The 21,015-nt window shown below is 37.0% G+C and overlaps 1 protein-coding gene across 9 annotated transcripts in view; it reads right to left on the bottom strand.

The window, feature by feature from the left end:
* TBL1XR1 (TBL1X receptor 1) overlaps positions 1-21,015 on the bottom strand; it is a 172,654-nt gene that overhangs the window by 88,029 nt on the left and 63,610 nt on the right. Inside the window, exon 1 of one of the 9 annotated variants that reach the window (XM_046002236.1) lies at positions 3,823-3,841. The exons of the other annotated variants lie outside the window; for them this stretch is intronic. The gene's annotated coding sequence lies outside the window, so the exon portion shown is untranslated. Of the gene's footprint in view, positions 1-3,822; positions 3,842-21,015 lie in introns of those variants that run through there. 9 annotated transcript variants of the gene reach the window in all.

Below are 21,015 nucleotides of genomic sequence, written 5' to 3'. Positions count from 1 at the left end.
AGTCAGCAAACGCTACAAAGATAACAACCAAATACACAGAATAAATGAAGAATTTAATCCCTTGACGTCTACTCCTCTCTGATCTGATCTTTCATTGACTAGAACTCTCATTTATGCTCGCTGCCAACTCCATGGTCATACTAAACAAGTGCAGTGCTACTACTACAGAACTTCCAAGAAGTTATAATTTTAGGAATTAAAATAATATTAAACATGGCAAAAACACACTGAAATTATGGATAGCTACATCAACACACAATATCCCATCAGTCACTGGCGCTTCAGAACACTGTAGTGAGCACCAAGGTGTTTTGGCACAAGACCCTGGTGAACTAGTCAGTAGATCCTTTCTAACACCTACAAAGAGAAATGTTCTACAGACATCATGATTGAGTCCTAACAAAAACTAAATTAGAGTTACCACTAGGCTCTGTTTACCTCTGGGTTATCTGTTACAAATATTAGTTGTTTTATCCTAAAGATTTCATGAATTTTTGAGTTATAAGCTATATTGGACTACTTGTTATTTAAAAACTGGCAGGCTACAACATATCAGAGAAAAGTTTTGCATACATTTGTTCTACTTATTTATAAATAATTAACATGTGCTGCTAAATTACGTACATCTTAAAACACAGAAAACAAAAGTTAAAAAAAAAAAGATATGTGCTCATATGTCAAATATCCTTCTTGATAATCTCTTACGATTTTAACTATCTTCTAAAATGATTAGATCGTGGCAGGTGAAAAGCTCATTCTAGTAGTTTAAAGTATCAATGTTATCATTACCTTGTTTTCTATTCACATTTCTTATATTCAGGTTTTTTTGTATAAATTTTTAAATTAGTAGTCTGTTTTGGGAGGTCTGGTAGAAACTAGATAATATAAGCCATAAATCAACATGATCAAACATAAGTAAACTTATAAAAGTAAGCTCTCCCAGAAAAGGGGTGAAGAAGGGCTGGAAGGGTCACTGCTGCTTGGTGGAGCTCCCACTCTTCCACCTTAGATAGGACTTTCTGACATTGGACTGAATAAAAGGTACAAATCTGAACCCCTACATTAAATAACATTTAATTTTTAAAATTTAAAAATACATAAAGAGACTAATAGAGCCTTGTACTCCAATGGATACTTATTTTCACTACGAGGGTGTGTACACACATACCACACAGAAACTCACACCAATCTATCTACCTTTGGAAAATCCTAAATTAGGTCATTCCAGTTGCTAGTCTTTCTTGTTCCTCCTCTGCTTGACTCTCTTAGTTTTCTCGTACTTTTCTGTGATTAGTGAGTCTTTCTTTCATCACTCTCACAGAGGTCTCTAATTATCCTTTCTCTACTTTTATTTTCTTCATTGATTCATTTAGCTTTTCCCTTCAGACTATACCCCCTTAAGGGAGAGGGTCATAACAACAATTTAATAAACATTTAAGTAGTTAAATAAATATCTGATTCTAAGATCTGAAGGGTAAATAAATTGGTGGAAAACAATATGTCAACAGGTACACCCATCTGCACACACAACACAATCCGAAAAACTGAGGAATTTCCTGTTTTTAAAAAACTTATTTCTTTATTCCACAGAAAGACTGATTTTGTGAGTAGGAGGAGAGACAGAGGAAGAGAATCTCCAGCAGACTCCCCGCTGAGCATGGAGCTGGACATGAGGCTCAACCTCATGACCAAGATCATGACCTGAGCTGAAACCAAGAGTCAGACACTTAACCAACTGAGCCACCCAGGTGCCCCAAAACAGAGGGATTTCAAAACTATAGATATATGATATATGATATAATATGATCTGATATTTCCTGGGCCATATTTTGGTTTCTACATTAGCTGTTTTCCTAGTCAACTCATTTAGCCATGCCCTGGCCATTTTGTGCATTTATAAAGCATATCACACAATTCTTCAGCTTATAAAATGAATTATTTGAATTTTAAAAGATAGAATTATATATCCTACAAAAAGATTACAAAAACCTAAGGTGTATTTAAGATAATCTGACAGAATATATATTAAAACTATTTTTACTAAAGTAATTCAAGTTGTCCCAAAAAACCAAAATGTGTATCTATTACACTTGCCTTTATAATCACACTTGCCACACATCTCCTACTCTTCACCATAGCAGGTCACCAATCCCTCCATTTTCTGCACACTTTGGCTGCCATGACGTAACTCATTCATACCAGAAATTACCTTCTACTATCACTCTGGCCACAAACCTAGTCCATCTCTTTTGAGGCTCAGCCCAAATCTGCTTTCTCCCTTGATTATTCACCCCATTACCCACTGAGACACATATGAGCCTCCTTTATTACAACTGTGTAGTGCCTTATACTCTTATCGTGCCTCCCCTACCAGACCTCTTGAGACCAGGGACTTGTTCACCTTGCAGTACCACAAAAGACCTAAGAATAGTGAACAGAAAATACACAGTTCTTAAGATCCATAAGTTGACTAAGTACTGTATTATTCATAATATAACGTAGGAATAGATACACATGTATTTGAAAATAAAACACAACAGAGACTATTACAGCACAAATTAATTATATTGGTAAGGGACAACTTACAGTGCATTTTTGTTTTAAAAATGTTTAGGAAAGCCTGGCTATTCCCAGTAATTTTAGTACCACTTCTAGGAAGTAGCAAATAAAGGCTGATATTTTGCCATTAAAAGAAAACTCAAGGGGCGCCTGGGTGGCTCAGTGGGTTGAGCCGCTGCCTTCGGCTCGGGTCATGGTCTCAGAGTCCTGGGATCGAGTCCCATATCGGGATCTCTGCTCAGCGGGGAGCCTGCTTCCCTCTCTCTCCCTCTGCCTACTTGTGATCTCTCTCTCGCTGTCAAATAAATAAATAAAATCTTTAAAAAAAAAAAAAAAAAAAGAAAACTCAAGAGCATGTGATCAGTCACATTACAAAATTAGCGTTAAAACCACCAACTACTTTGTGTACTATATAAACTAAACCCATTTGCTTTACTTCTTGGAATGCAGTAAATGTTTGTAGGCTTTGGTTTTGTATCCAAATACAAAGCTTTGCTTTTACAATCTATATTTCAGGACATTTTACCTGAAGGAGATGAAGTATTAATTTCAGAATAGGATTTCAGCACAGAAATAGACACTAATTCAGCAGACATCTAAAATCTACCCCCTACACATAATTAGGAGAATTTTTTTTTAAGATGCAAAAATCCTTTTAAAACAGCACAAAAGTATTTCTGACTGATCTTCAAAATTATTACAGTTGAGGGGTGCCTGGGTAGCTCAGTGGGTTAAAGCCTCTGCCTTCGGCTCAGGTCATGATTCCAGTGTCCTGGGATGGAGCCCCACATCAGTCTCTGTGCTCAGCAAGGAGCCTGCTTCCTTCTCTCTCTCTCTCTGCCTGCCTCTCTGCCTACTTGTGATCTCTGTCACATAAATAAATAAAATCTTAAAAAAAAAATTATTACACTTGAAAAGTAAATGGATTATGGGTTCTTTCCTTAGGAAAAGGTACAAGCAAAACAAAAACGTGCTTATTATCTAGTATAGCAACATAATCTAATCTAGAACCTGTTGCCAGAAACAAATTCAAGAAATTTTACCTTGTATCCTTAACAAATAGAAATTACAAGTGAATTTAAATTTGTGGAGAATCTGGGGAAGTCATTCCAGGAATTAAGAGAAAAACATAATAATCCTAACATAATTAATCTGCTAAGAAAGATGTTTATTAAATGAACTTCTTGGCAAAAGAAAAGTCACAGATAAAGTCCAAATTAAATTGCTTAGCACATGACTGAAAACACAACAAAAAGTAATTACCTGCAACTGGAACAATAAAAAATATATATGTATCTGTAAAACAAAAACTTTCAACTGCATCTTCTCAATTCCACTAATCCGTTTCACTAAAGACTTTATTTGTTTTCATCCACATGGCAATTTCTAGTAACATACTACGTATTCATTCATCAAGGCCGCTAAGCATCTGGATGTCTGCGCTCTCCTCTCCCCATTTTTATCTCCCACCCAATCAGGTACACTGATAATATTCTGGGAATCGAGATGATGAAGCTAGTGGGAAGGGGGAAAGAGCCATAACAGAAGAGTGTCTTAAGGAAACCAACCCTGAGGTCAGAGTGAAAGGCAGAATGGTGCAGATCAAATAGCTCTGCCATCGCTGGCTATGATTTTCCACTTCCTTTTGTTATTTAGGTGACTCAGGAAAAATGGATTCAAAAGCTACATATTATGATCCCATTTTCCTAAAAATTAAATATACTCAATACCACAAAACCACATCAAAAACAACTTAAACATGCATTGGTGTCTGTCTAATCATCCTATTATTACTTATGTCAGCTGAATTAGTTTCATTGGTTGCATCATATGCAGCTGAATTCTGTATTAAATTTATATTAAAAAAATTACTGTGCAAGAATAAGACAGTTATCAAGTACCCTGAAATCTGCCTGTCAGAGAGTAAGCAATCCAATTAAAGACAATAAAAACACAAATTCTCTTAGAGAAAGCCACAAGGTTTTTAAAATTAAAGTTTGGTTTGGGCAGTTTCAAGTGTTACTGAAAGTCAAATTTATTTTTCAGGCATGACATCTACCCATCAAAAGTTTCTAGTTCATTAACTTTCAAAACGTGAAGAGAATGTGAGCATGTGAAAAGGCTCAGATTCAAACGAGTTGTGATACTAGAAAGGTGACAGAAAACATATGGATAAATATGCACTATTGGCAGTTGCCTTAAAAATAAAAGTGAACATATCAACAAAGTAACTATAATTTCCTTTTCCAAAAAACTGCTACGAAATTGTGCAACTTCTAATCTATGATGCCTTAAAAACATGACAGACGTGACACTGTTTTCTTCTTAACACAAAGCTGGTAACAGCTCAACTTTTTATTTTTTCAGTTTGGGAGAAAGAAACAAGTAGAGAGGTGACAAAAGGCAACAGGAATAGTTCAGGATCTAAGAAGTAACAGGATTCGTAAGAAAAATCAAACTTTGCCTGTGACTACATATGTAGGTAGGTAAGTACCTCAGCACCTGGCAAGTTAGAAGAAAAAACTGATACAATAACCTACATCTTATTAGGTTTCTCACTCTTCCCAAAGGTTGAATATTTGATTCAAGATACCAAGTATTTGAACAGCTAAATTAGGACAACACAAAGATCATTCTGCTGAACAATACATTCCCACCAGAAATTAAACAGTTCTGCCAGGGATGTTGGGTCTTTGATTAGCAGAAAGATAGTTCCAGAATCTAACATAATTGTGACACAGTAGGTCCCTCACTCAGATATAACTGGCCTAGAGTGGAATCTGCACATCAGGTACATGAAAAGCTCCCCAGGTGATCCTAGTGGGGGTTAAAAACCACTGGACTGGGGGCGCCTGGGTGGCTCAGTGGGTTAAAGCCTCTGCCTTCGGCTCAGGTCATGGTCTCAGGGTCCTGGGATCGAGCCCCGCATCGGGCTCTCTGCTCCGCGGGGAGCCTGCTTCCTCCTCTCTCTCTGCCTGCCTCTCCGCCTACTTGTGATCTCTGTCTGTCAAATAAATAAATTAAAAAAAAACAAACCAAAAAACCACTGGACTGGGCGCCTGGGTGGCTTAGTGGGTTAATCTTCTGCCTTGGCTCAGGTCATGATCTCAAGGCCCTGGGATCAAGGATCTCATACGGCTCTCTGCTCAGCAGGGAGCCTGCTTCTCCCCCTCTGGCTACCTGTGATGTCTGTCAAATAAATAAATAAAATCTTTAAAAAAAACCAAACTACTGGACTTTGTGGCAAGCAAGGGCAGAATGGCGTTTTCCTAGTCAGATTCTAGTAACTAATCTATGGGCAGGATGAGGAGGTGGGGTGGAATGGAGGGATCAGTTCTTTCAAATATTAGCACTGCAAAGTGACTACTTCTCAGAACTAGGGTGGGAACCATACTGTATCAAGTACATTAAAAGTTTTATTAATTTGATTTTAAGGTTAACAATAAGAAACAAAAAATAAATTCAACCTCTCTCCCTAAAAATGAATTAGGAAAGAAAGGACAATAGTGAAGACATCTTAGAAAGAGACCCAGAAAAAAGACTACAAGACAGAGAAGTTATCATTTAAAAAGCACAAAAGGAGCAATGCTGATACTTACATTTAGATAAAGAGTTTCCCGAGAGAGACTCTTTATGTGACAGCATTGTAAGTAGTAGGTAGGAATTATAGAAATGTATTTTTTTCTGCTCAGTATGATGGAAAACTGTCACACAAATCAACTGAAATGTTCGAACAAAACCTGTATTTATCACTCAGCACGGAAGTTACTACAGTGCCACGTGGTAAGGGGTCATACGTGTGCTCTGTCCAATTTCTTCCGACTCGGCTTTCAAGTGTACTATTAGGCCCATCAGTAGCTTCTGTGGCCACCTCTGTGCAAATTAGACTCCAGGAGGACAAATTAAGAGGGGAAAAAAGGCTTTACTACAGTACAGGGGGTTAAAGAGCCTGTGCTGTGGAGCCACACAGATTGGGCTGGATTCCCAGGCTCAGAAACGCGCATACTAGCCCATCAAAGGCAAGTTACTTAACCTCCTGGTACCTCAGTTTTCACATATGGAAAATAAATTGTTTTAAGAGTTGAATAACTTAATATTCGTAAAGTGCTAAACAGTGCCTGGTTTAAGATTCAGATGCAATCATTTTTAAATAATATATATAAGTAAAGGGGTGCCTGGGTGGCTCAGTGTAGGTTAAGCCTCTGCCTTCAGCTCAGGTTATGACCCCAGGGTCCTGGGATCAAGCCCCCCATCAGGCTTTCTGCTTAGCGGGGAGCCTGCTTCCCCCCTCTCTCTCTGCCTGCTTCTCTGCCTACTTGTGATCTCTCTGTCAAATAAATAAATAAAATCTTAAAAAAAAAAATACACACACACACACACACATATATGTAAGAGGAGCCCTTCCTTCTGAAATGACAGTGCCACACCAGAGAAACATCGTAGCTGACATTGGTGGCCCAGATGTGAGCACCCACTTGGCTGCACCCACTCCCTTGGCTGCACACTTCTATGCAGGGTTCAAACTGCCTGTTCATATTCCGCTGTGCTATGTACTACTGTGACTGGAGAGTCCCGTTATATTAGATCTTTCATGAGTTCATTTATAACAGCATTACTCCTCAAAAAAAAAAAAAAAAAAGAAAGAAAGAAAGAAAGAAACACTGATAAAACACTGAGGTTAGAACAGATCTGGAATGTGCCCAAACACGGCAGTTGTCCTGTGTGACCACACAGTGACAATGAGTACACCTTACTAGTGTGATAACACCCAGTGACAAAATGAACACACCTGACGCTCTGTCTCAGTGAAGCAGAGCCTTTCGAGCACACCTGAAAACTTAATCTTCAGCTTCCACCTTGTAATAGAAAAGGATAAACTTAACTTTTTTTTTTTTTTAATTAAAAACATGCCAGCAGATAATTACTTAAATGAAAACTGCCACTCTGAGGTGGCTGGGTAGCTCAGTCAGTTAAGCATCTGACTCTAGACTGTGGGCTCAGAGCATGATCTCAGGGCCACGGTATAGAGCCCCATGTGGGCTCCTGTTGGGCTTGGAGTCTGCTGGAGATTCTCTCTCCTCTCCATCTGCCCCTCCCACCTTCTCTCTCTCAAAAAAAAAGAAAGAAAGAAAAAAAAAGTCATTCTGAAGTCTTTTGAGCAGAGAAAATAGAGGTATGTACATTATATTAAACTAGGTATTAAGCTGAGAATTTTTAAATGTTGTTATTTCTATTTACTACTGAAGGATGTAAAAGTCAGTCTTATTTGTCTTTACTAAGAGCATTTCCTTACAGATTTTCACATGAAAAAAACATAAAAAAAAATAGAAACATAGAAATAAAAAAAATAGAAACAGAGAAACTCAAAGTTGCTTTGAGCTTGTATTTCAAAGATTGTTATAATCTAGACAGTACCAATAAGTGTTTTGCCTTCAGTAAATCAAACAAGCTCATTTAATTACAATGTTTCTATCAAAAAAAAAAAACTATCAGGAATACCATCCTTAAAGAAATCAGGGCTGGCTATCCTTTCTCTTAATGTAATTTATTCTAAACATAGGACAAATGATGTATTTATAATTCTAAAATATGTCAAACTGTTATCTGATGTTGGTTTGCCAAACTGGTTTCCATTTAACTGTTTTCACCAAATTGAAAATGAAACATTTAAACAAACAAATACAATCCATGTTGTCTGCCTGATCCACTCAGGACACACAGATACAGAGAAAGGGATACAGATGCGTGCGCACACACACACGTACCCCTCTCTAGGGGACATGAAAAGAAAGAAGACCACTTTTCTTAAGTAATTTCAATGTATTTATTTCAATACAGAACACAACTCTCCTCTCACTGCCTACCACTCAAGTTAAAATAAAGTACAGATTGCAACTAAATGAATACTACAACTACTTAATCTAACTTTTTAGCCCTTCCTCAGCAATGGTCTAGAGGCTGGCAAACTATGGCCAGAAAGTTAAGTATTTCTGGTTTAGCAAGCTACATGGTCTCTGTCACAACTACTCAACTCTGCTATTATAATGCAAAAGCAGTCACAGAGGATACATAAAGGAATGGGTATTACTTTTTCCAGTGAAACTGTTCATACACATACACGTGTGCGCGCGCACGTGCGCGCGCACACACACACACACACACACACACAGGGCAACAAGCAATATACTATTTTGGCTACTGAAGTAATTCCCAAAACTGTCCAAAAGTCTACTGATCCAGGATGAAGCATAAATCTACTAGGTTAAATGACCTAAAGATATATTTAAAAAAAAAAAAAAAATCAAACTAACCGACGAAGTAAAAAACAAATTATTCGAGCAGTCTCCGCTGAAACCATATAACCATTCTATGGGAAAGAAGTTTTCTATAGCATTCAAATATCTTATGTGACACCATACAGAACAATGAAGTTCAATTAAAAAAAAGTATTAAAACTTGAGTAGTTCTCTGTGATCAATCTTCAGACACTTAAAGGACAGTAGAAGTAGAATGGAAAGAACAGCTATTCTTTCTATTTAAAAGTTCAGTTCTTTCATATCATATTCATATAACCAAAAGCATGCCCTCATCTGTAAAATGAGGCTATTGTATAAAACTATACAGAGATAGTGTATTTGACAGCCTGGCCAATATGAACAGAGTTCAGTCTATTATAAAACGATGACAACTATGATTTAAAAATAAGAGTGCACCAACCTTATCAAGTCCCTAAAGATGTTTTCACACAGAATACTAATAAATAGCAGCTAATTATAAATGCTTAGTTTAAAAGGACATGAAAGGGTTATGAATGCTACAGTATTAAAAGAAAAAAATTCAGGCGCTAAGCAAAAACAAACAAACAAAAACACCATATATGACTTACCATGAGATCATAAAAATGGGAAGTATTAAAAAAAGGCAAACAAAGAAAGAGAACAATGAAGTCACAGAGTAACAGACTAATCCTGGAAATAAACCCTCTTCACTAGAGCAAATGGAAGCAGGAAAACATGTTGGCCATAGGTTTTGCCAAAACCAGCTGATGTTCATCAAGGAGTGGGTGAGACGAAATGAGAGTTATTATGCGTGTTATAAATTAAGAGAAAATGAGCTTGTATTTTAGTTTTTTTTACATACTTTAATGACAACTGGACATCAAAAATCACTTCCATAATGTGAATTACAATGTTATTGCAAAGATTTTTTTACATTTTTTAACAACCCTGTCATAATATAACAAATATGGGAAAGAAAATGTATATTTGTAATTATTTTTTAAATCAACTTCATATAACTACCTGTAGACAGAACTGCATTTAAAACAAAATGTCGATTTTCTTATCTTTTCCCAGTTCTCTAATATGGAAGCAACTAAAGATTCCATCAACAAAGGACCTACATACTAGAAATGAACTCTCTCCATTAGGGATGCTTTAGTTACTCAACAAAACAAACCAAAAAGCCAAATTCTTCATCAGGAGATTAGAAAGCAACGTAACTTAAAGCCTAAGTTTTATCTCTCAGCCAAGTTTGATGGCACAACTGTCATTCTTGCTGTTGCTTTTACTGACTGTTAAAGAGTTATCCCACTATAGACCATAGAACCATAGTGGGAAGAAAGAGGAAACGAGAGGGGAAGAAAAGTTTTATTAACCTTTCTTCTAGACTGTTATTAATTTTTTAAAGTTAGCCCTTTACTAACAATGGAACAAAACTTACTAAAATACATCAATAAATAATGGTCTTTGTCCTAGCAGAATTTGAATTCCAGCATAATTTAGAATTAAGTGTTATGTAGAAGTTGACAAGTTATGAAAAAAGAACAAGTCCAAGTAGAGTAAGGGATACAGGAGTTTTTTCACGAGGAGGAGGTGGTGCCCCCAGGTTGTAGGAGTAAGTAGGATGCTCAGAACCAGTTTGCGTATCAAGTGAGAGCTGTGAGATGCTCAAGAAGCTACTGTATGTTCTACATTCTGCATGCAGGTAGTCATGTATAAAGACATGTCTTACCTTACTGTTGTCATCTTACGGTCATTTTCCTGTTTGTTGGAAGCCATACCTGGAACATCTATATTTACCAAATAAGTCATTTATGTTTCAATTACTCTAATTTTTCTCTGAACTGTCCATTCTTGCCTAGATCTCCTGTATATAATAGAGCTGTAATTCTAGGTTAAATATCAGGCATCATAAATGACAGGTTTATCTACATACTTAACATTATAGGGGCGCCTGGCTGGCCCAGGCAGTAGACCATGAGACTCCTGATCTTGGGGTCATGGGTCTGAGCCCGATGTTGGACATGGAGATTACTTGAAAAACAAATTTTTAAATAAAAATAAAAAATTTTAAAATAAATCTTTAGCACTATAATAATATGGAGGTCATCATAAATGCTTTCAAATGACAAAGAAGATACGTTAAATTTAAAAAACTTTTGAAGGGACACCTAGGTGGTTCAGTTGGTTAAGTGTCTACCTTTGTTTTGGCTCAGATCATGATCTCAAGGTCTTGGAATCGAGTCCCACGTCTGGCTCCCTGCTCAGCAGGGAGCCTGCCTCTCTCCCAGCTTGTGTGGACACACGCGTGCTACCTCTCTCTCTGACAAGTAAAAAAATAGTATCTTAAAAAAAAAAACCACACACGCAAAACTTTTATAATTATTTAGCCCAATTATTTTTCATACAAGCATCAAAAAGCATGTGGAAGCTACCTCTGCTTAAAACTTCCAAGCTCCACAGAGGGACCAATATCATTTTGAGTTTCATGGGCATAACTTCCTAGGGACCCAGCCCATCATAGGACATGCTCCACTGTAAGAATGCGCCACACCTTCATATTCCCAGTCCAGATGCAGCTAACCAGTCAGCAGCCACGCTGCAATACCCCCATGTTGGCCAGGAATACTTCTGGACATTCCACTTTTAAGTGAAACACCGCTAAAAACTGAACCACAGTTATTTATCCACAGAAGGAGAAAACATCTGGTGAACCCTTTCCTCACAACACACCCGGCTGTCAGTGGTCCTGGGCCTGTAACTTAGTTTCTATGAGACTGATTCACCTCCTATAAGTAATGATTGGGTTTGACTGAACTGAACTGAGAAATACGGCAACACAGACATAAAACCAAACTAACATACTACAAAAAAAAAAACTACAAATAGCACAGAAAAATCTCATTTGCTGATATTAAGGCTAAACAAAGCTAAAGAAAAGCAGTTGAGTTCAAAAGGAAACTGAGGCCCAGAGGTTAACTATTCTTACCAAAAATAACAAAATATGAAACTCTGCACTGCTTGCACACTTAGTATCATTTATATCTTATAACAAGCTGTATTGTGTCTGTTTTAAAAACTAGTTTACTTAAGGCTCAATGCAGTTCCTAAACCACAATCAACAATTAATAAGGGGTCAAGTAAGCAGACATCAGATGCCAGGTTAAATTCTTAACCACTCTCCTCTACGCCTCCTGAGTCTCTTTTCAAAGCTTTTGCTTCCCCAAAGTTTCCTTTATTCCAACATGACAAAGATTTTTTTCATGGAAGCTATCATTTTATTAGGAGAAAGAGATCTAGCTCCATATTCTCTTACTGCCACTGGTAGGGTAAAATCAGTACAGCAAGGATTATAGGCACCCACCAGAAGACAGCTTAAGCCCGCCAACCAATAAATAATACATTTTGTCACCCATCCCTACCCAGCTCCCAAATACTCTGGACTTAAGAATATTACATACAACTAAATAGGTTCTTGAAATACCATGTGGATTTAATTGTTTAAAAACAGATACATGCAGGGGCTCCTGGGTGGCTCAGTCATTGTCTGCCACCTGCTCAGGTCATGGTCCCAGGATCCTGGGATCCAGCCCAGCAATCTGGCTCCCTACTCTGCGGGGAGTCTGCTACTCCCTCTCCCACTCCCCCTGCTTGTGTTCCTTCTCTCCCTGTATCTCTGTCAAATAAATAAACAAAATTTTTTTAAAAAAGCAGATATATACAGAAATCGGTAACTTCATCTGATTTGAGTTTGGTTAAATTTATTTATATTACCTATCAGTACTCATAAGAAAGCATGGAATTTTAAAATACGTAACACCCCTACTTTCGAAGTTTACCAAAAAGTCTTGGAAGATATAAAAGCACTAAAGCCATTTCTGCAGCAAATACTGTGTTGCTTCTGGCTTAATCTTCATCACCCAAATCAAAAGCCTGGAAGTCATCCTAGACTCTTCGCTCTATCTCCTTTGTGAGCCCTATCAATCATTAAATTTGGTCAATTCTTTTTCCTAACTCTCTCTACAATGCCTACTGGTTCCTTGAATCCCACCACCTGTAGTCCTCAATCTCCTTCCCCTACAACTTTGATGAAATATAAAGCTCAAGTTATTTTTAATAGGCATGTATCCCAAAATTTATAATGCAACAGCACTTGATTATCCGAAAATTCGGTTGTTGTTTTTTAAATTTTGAAGTGAAAGAGGCAATAGCGGGTCTCTCTGCTTAATTAGCTATTTATTTACATAACAACTATTTAGTGGCCTTCTGCTTCTCCACTAACATAATGGCAATTTTGTTCAAAGCACCAACACATCCACATTAACACCTTCTCAGCCTTTCTTGTGGGTAGAGGTAGCCATGTGAAACAGTCTAGAGGGCAGTATTGCATGGAGCACGGGGTGTAGTGCATAAACAATCAATTTTGGAACACTGAAAAAAATTTTAATTAAAAAAAAGGAAAAGATCTAAACAGAAATAAGGGTGGGGACAGGGGCTCCCAGCCATCCCAGCACAGGAGGCAGCAGGGGAAGCTTTTATTTTTTATTTTCCTGAGAACAGGTAATGGGTGCAGCACTTCTTCCCATTTAAACCTGATGCCTCCTGAAGCAGTAGCCATTTTTCAACCAAGGCAACAGCAACCAAGGCCTGATGGAATTCTTCACACTAAAAAACAAGAGGGGAAAAAAACCCCCCAAAACCTGCAACTTCCTACCTCTGGATTTGTTTAAACTAGTATCTTCAGTTACTTGAATCCAACTGGACATTATTTTCCCCAGAGAGATCTCCAAAGCATTTCAAAGTTACTATGCATACACTTAATGCATCTCCCACCCCAAACTGGTTCCTCTTCCTATATTCTCTACATCTGGGCATGGCTCCATCCTCCCAGCCACCCAAACTAGAAATACGGCCCTTTCTCCTCCCTTATATCCTAGGAACAGCTATAGCTAATAATCATCAAACACCATTACTTTCTATCTCTAGACTGTTACTTCACAAGTACATTTTTAGTTCCCTGTACCTTCATGACTTTGGATATGCTACATCATCTGGCTAAATTTTAGATTCCCTATATCCCACCTAAGCTCTATCACCACTGCAGATTTTCATTTTATACATCCATCCCCCTTCACTAGAAGGTACAGATCTTTGAAGATGCCTTATTCAGCCTTACAACTCTAGATGCCTAGAAAAAAGCATACATACATGATATAAATGTACCCCTCTAACAAAAGGGCTAGTGGTTAAAATGAAAACCTTATTTGTACAGTACTATAGAAATCAATGACAATAAAATTGTTCTATTGTTCTTCACTCCCTCACAAAATAATTTCAAGAAGAACGAAGTCAAATGTTAGTCTGACGCAAACCATATCTGAAATTCAGGATACTGGGAGAATAATTTTTGTTCCAAAGGTAAAGAATAAGAACTATGGCCAATTATTTAACAAGCACTCAGCTCTGAAATATTTTATAACCTAAACACATTATTGTAATCATCACATCTTGGTGAAACATTTTAATGCTGTACTACTGTTTACAATGCACATTCAAATTGAAAAACAACAGTTACTCTTAAAAGACTTAAGTTTTGCTTTTTTAAGGTACACAGTTTGATTCTGACCTCACTATTTACTTTAGGCCAGAGGGAAGTGGGAAGGCAAAGGAGAACTGAATGAAGAGGAAGAAGTATCAGCATCTGAAGTTCACTGAGAAAGGCTTAAAGTTTGCTATTTCTCCTTCATTGTTCTATAGACAAAAACTGGAAAGAGTACTTCAAGAAATCAGACAGCTTACAGTAAGCGGGAGGATGCCTTTCATTACCAGATTCTGACCTTACGGTCCTGGGAAGACAAAAAAGATAAATTTGCTCTACTGGCATTCTAACACTGGGGAAAATAACATCTGAAAGAATATAGATTTAAGTCCCTTACACATTTACTATAATGAGTTCTTCTGCATTTTCAGATCTTCTAGATATACTGGCGGCTACTGTGAAATTACATCCCTACCTTATTCCTCCTCCTACTTTTACTTTTTGCTTCCCCCTCTCCAACAACCTGAATATTTCATACTCTTACTCTCCTCTAACCATACCAAATCTTCTACTCTTTCCCACATGCATTTAATAATCCTATGCCAGGACATTCATTTCCAAACTTAACAAAAGGCAAAAGTCATACACAAATGTCTAGTTTTTAACAGTTACTCATTACATTAGTGCATTCGCTTATTCGGTAAATATTTACATTGCTTTCCATTCCACAGCTTTATCCATAATTTGCCAAATTCTAGGAATTAAGGTGGAAGAAACCACACATAGAATTACAACAGAACCAAATCCAAGAGTACTGACCTCACCACTTACAAGCACCAGACATGAGGCTGCTTATTTAATCTCTCTTAACCTGTTTCCTCATCTGTAAAATGAGGATTTTAACACTATCTACTCAGAGGGATATTGTTATGAGAACTAAAGAAAATAATGCATATCAAGCATGTAATTATACCTGAAATATAAGAAGCACTTAATTAATAGCAGTCATCATTTTACCAGATTTTGGGTATGATGGGACACACTGAGCTGCCCTTTAATAGAACCACAGACTTGATTAAATAAACTATCAATCGGTACACCCATCTAAAAGTCTAGAATGCTTTACTTTGTTTTCATGAATGTTAATTAACAGTTTATTTCATAAAATAAAAATGTGACTTTGTTTTTAAACAGACTGCTACTAGCAGTATGATATATCCAGTCTTGATTAAATACTAGATATAAAATAAGAAAAAAAGAGAATTACTGGATGGACACGAAAGCAGGAGTGGGTGAAGATTTTGGCCTCTAAAAAATAATATTCATTTTAAAAATTAACATCACAACCAATCACCTATAATGGGTACTGGATAATCAAATGTCTATGTTTTAAAAGAAGTATCAGTTTATTATTCCTGTACCCTGGTTTCCAAGTAGTAGCTGAGAAGCTATAAAACTACTGCCTAAACAGCAACACTGAATTCCTGGGAAGGATACTTTCAGTGACAGCAAATAATGGGTAAATTTAATAAGGCTTTCATTAAGCTTTTTCCGTAATTACACCACATTTAAAAATAGTACCTTTATTTTGGTTTTGAATGTCATACAAATTAATGAATATCTGTGTAGCCTAAAATTATTTTCCTTCTAGATAGAATATCAAAAAAATGTTTTAAAAGTAATGGGAAATAACTTGCAGTTTCCCATTTCAGGAAATTCCTTATAGGCAATGTAAGCTCTCAGTTCTCCCTACTGTTTGCTACCCTGGATAATTTAACGTGCCCTATAAATCCTATTAATAGGTATTTTCTCTAGTGTTGTAATAAAGATGTTAACAATTTGAGTCTAACTTTAAATTCCATAGTACAGAGACTAATTTTCTAATCTGAAAGAAGTCAGCAATTCCCACTTGGAGCTTTAATAAATTCCACTTAATTTCCACGTTATTGATTGGGAGAAATATATACCAAAACTAGTTATTTCATTCAAAGGGCAGAGAACCAGTACTGAAGAGTAGAATGGATTCAGCATAAGGTGAATTATCAAACAAGACCACTGAACATTCTAACCCCATCAATTTGCTATTTTTCATACTGTGCAAAGTATAAGCAATCAGAAACTAGAAGGCTAGGGCCAATGGTCTCTTACACGTTTCTTACTATATAGTAAATAAATTTTTAAACCACCCCCCCCCGGCTTATTTTATCCATATTCTCAGGCAGAAATTCAGGACATAATCGTAGAACGTTCAAGTGAGGACTACCATTACACCACATTCTAAGAAACTGGTTCCATTCCAGGCCAATATAGAAGGCCTGTTCTTTCAAAACCATTCAATCTTTTTCACTCTCAAGTGTTCTTGAACATTCACTCATTCAGAGCCTATTTAAGGACCACAGATTTTACACTATAAAGAGGAAAAGAACAGTGTAGTTAGAACCATACTATACATGCAAAAATAAACTTCTAGAATAGATTCCGAGTACCCAAAGAATTCTCTGAGCAGAGAATGACTTGGCAGAGGCTAAATCTCCTTGAAGTCTAACTCTAATCAGAGATGTATACCTAGATTGAAGTTAAGTCTAAAGGAGGACAGAGAGAAATACTAGACTTCTGGCAAAGAGATTCTAAAGCTTTTAATTTCCTAGTAAGAGCACTAGGGATGTCTTTGTTCCAATATTTGGTCTTTGACCCAGGTCTGACACAACACTCCAAAATGCCTTGGAATTTGCAGGAGAATTTGTTAAGAGTGACTTTTGTTATAAAGAGGTAACTCTTGGTGGGATCCTGTACGCTTTGGGATGAGGGTTGATCACCAAAAAGACCAAGCCATGATTTAAAGCTCAGGAACTGTCAGCCCCCATCCTTCAGGAAGGGGAAGACTGGAGACTGAGTTCATGACTGATCATGCCCTATGTGATGAATCCTTCATAAAACTCTCAAAAGTATGGAATTTAGAGAGCTTCCGGATTGCTGAACACATGGAGATACTGTGAGGGTAGAACTGGCAGCTAGAGCATGGGAGTACTGTGCTTCTTCCCCCATAACATGCCCCATGCATCCCTTCCACCTGAATGTTCATTCATTTATCACACCATTTTACTATGAATTGGTAAATGTACGTGGTTCCCGAGTTCTCGCAAATTATCAAACCCAGGAGGGGGTCATGGGAACTAACTCACAGCCAGTCACTCAGAAGCCAACAACCTGGGACTTGCAACTGGCATCTGAAGTCGAGTCCTGTGGGACTGAGGCTAACTCCACGCAGACAGTGTCAGAACTGAGTTGAATTATAGGACATCCAGCTGGTGCTGTGGAGAACTGCTTGGTGGGAAAATTATTACCACACATGTGGTGATCAGAAGTGTCAGAAGTATTATGTGTGTGAGAAAGGAAAACACAGGAATGTTTTTCTGGACACTTCCCAGTATTTCTCTTGCCTAATGAACCTCTTATTGCACTCTCATGTTTTATGCCAATCTAAACAATTTTCTCTCGCCAGGCATTACTTAAAGAATACATATTTCACTAAAACATTATCAAGGACACTTCATTTTTAAAGCTGAAGAGAAATAATAAATTGTGCCTAAAGCTAATAGATGAAGACATAACGTATAATGATAACCACCAAAAGAACCAAAACACAGGTATCTTAAGCACTGCTATCTCCTGAGAGGACTAGTAAAGAAGCCCAATTTCTTAACTGTTATAAAACCAAGAGATACTTATGTTTACCACTAAGAATAGGACTTTGAAAGCATTAGCTCAGAAAAACCTGGATTGCCAGGTTTTGGAGGGGGGGGGGGGGAAAAAAAAGCAGTTCTGTGGATCAAGAATATAACTACTCTACCCAATTAAGTTTATTCCCAGAACAGGTTTCAAATATTGTCCCACCCCACTTATTTCTCCAAGGAATAGCTGGATTCATATATAATCAGGACTTCCATGGATTTTATTTATACATAGGCAAATAGATATGGATCACTGACAGAAGAAAAATTATTAATCGTGAGGCAGAGAGAGGTACAGAGAACAGTTATTCATTTACTGTCTTTCTTTACTGCCACATGATAGGACTGTTGAAATTTATTCTGAATAGAAAATGGTCCTTTACCACATGGTGATACACAACTGGTCACCAATTTTGCAAATTGTTTTATTTATACTTCAACTTTCTTCCAAGGTCAACTGCCATATTTGAGTGACTGGGTCTACAGAAGCTCCAGAATCAACTAACAGGCAGAAACATTCCAAAGGTTTTTCTGGCCTATATACCCAATAACTGGCCTAACTGGCCTATACATCAACCTCACCCATTTTTCTTCAAGGTCATTTGATTACAGTCCTGTAATGGCCCTTTTTTTCCACTAAGTTTTGGTATTTCTTACATTAAATTTCTGGGAGGTGTCATTTTGAGGTAACTTCATCTCCAACAGAAAGCCCTTAAGCTCTCTACGGAAACTAAGCAAATACCATCACCCTGCCCCCACCCCCAAAATTTTTGCACCAAGTGAATCCAGTTATATTCCAGTATGTGTCTCACCAACCTTTATTATTTAAATAACTAAGAGGGTCATTTTTCTACTCCAACTCTAAATGCCACACATAATTATAAAGACTCTACTTAAAGAGCTCAGAGTTGATAACCTTAATTTCTCATTACTCTCCAACATGCATCACTCCTTAACCTCTGATACCATAGGCTTAGTTCTTCTTTAATTTAGTATGCTTATCTAATGATTTTCCCTTTCCTTCACCTCCTATCAAGAGCCTACCCATTTTTCAAGACCCATCTCAACTCCCTGCTGAAAGCCTTCCCTTACTACTCCCAACCTATCAGGGATGTCTCTCTCCTCTGAAAATCGCTGGTAATATGCCAAACACAGTCCAGACAGAAGAAACGAGGTACCCCATGTCATACAACTAGCTAATGGAAAAGGCTGGACTTTTTTTATAATCCAGACCTTCCAACTCCAACTCCAAAATTTTTGTTTTTACCAATCCTCCACTCTTATTTCCTACACTAATCTGACTATATCCCCTTACACTCCAGAACTTCCACTGGATTCTTCATACCTACATGGTTTATCCAAAGTCAACCCATTTTTCAAATCACAGGTAAAGTGCAATCCTCTCCACTAAAATTTTTTTGACAGTTCTAACTCATACTGATTTTCCTCTTTTCTAAATTTACTAAATAACACACAGTGTAGCATCCTTTTACTTTGCATATATTATCTCATTTACTTCTCCAACTTGAAATATATTAGCCATATTTTACAAATGACAAGATGCTAAGTAATTTGCTCACCTTTATACAATTAGAATACAGCTAAAATTTAAAACTACATCACCACCTTCAAAGTCCAAGTCCAAAGTCTTTAAATACAGCATACTTTAATTCTTTTTTTTTTTTTAACATACACAATGGAAACTATATGGGAGATAGCAGACAAGCAATTATTTTCCTATTAACTAGAATTCAGACCTCACTTTTGATACTTGGCCCAAAATAATTTCAATTCTAACCTATAGCTTTTCCTTGTTATAGGACTCCATACTTTTCATTCCTTTAAAACCAGTTAACATAACCTAATTCTGCTCTGAGGAAACAAACTCAAACTGAAAAACATTCTTTAAAACTGTCAATGTAGGGGCACCTGGATGGCTCAGTGGGTTAAAGCCTCTGCCTTCAGGTCATGATGCCAAGGTCCTGGGATCAAGCCCCATGTCCAGTTCTCTGCTCCGCAGGGAGCCTGCTTCCCCCCTCTCTCTCTGCCTACTTGTGATCTCTGTCTGCCAAATAAACAAATAAAATCTTAAAAAAAAAAAAAAGCTGTCAATGTAGAAGTTTTATTACTATTACTATTTACTATTACTATTTACTACTGTTACTAGAAAGGCTAAGGAACTACGCCAAATTAAAGATTATTTAATGTGTGATCTTGGCTAGGATCCTGGATTAGGGCAAAACAAATATTAACAAGAACAATAGGACAACTCGCAAAATCTGAATACAGAATATATTAAATAATATGTTGTATTAATACTGTTATCAGTGGTTAAATGTCCCCTGAATTTGATCACTGCACTATTACATACAAGAATATCCTTGTTCTTAAGAGATATACACAAGTATTTAGAGGTAAATGATCATAATGTGTACAACTTATTCTTAAATGGCTTAACTAAAATAATTACGAGATAAAAATGAGATGATTAATAATATAAAGCAAAATGCAAAAATACCAAAAATTGGTAAATCTATGTGAAAGGTATATGAGAGTTCAAATTTACAGAAAAAGTAAAAAATTATATATTGTTGAGAGGAATGGGTAGGCATACAGATCAGGGATTGGCAAACATTTTCTGTAAAGGGCCAAGAAGTAAATATTTTAGGCTATGGGGGCCATACAGTCTGTCTCAATGTTGCCATTGGAGCACAAAGACATTCTAGAAACAGTAATTCAATGAATGGGCTTGGTATGTTCCAAAACACTTATTTACCAAAACCACATCTTAATTTGTGACTTTTGAGACAGATGAAAAAGGTTGACGATTGACCATGAGCTGATAAAATAAACCCTTTGTTGAGAAATCTTCCTATATGTCAGTCCTTCGTCTCAGGAAAAAAGT

Source organism: Meles meles, chromosome 4 (assembly GCF_922984935.1).
Source record: "Meles meles chromosome 4, mMelMel3.1 paternal haplotype, whole genome shotgun sequence".
Classification (NCBI taxonomy): domain Eukaryota; kingdom Metazoa; phylum Chordata; class Mammalia; order Carnivora; family Mustelidae; genus Meles; species Meles meles.
This window is presented reverse-complemented; position numbering and strand designations above follow the sequence as displayed.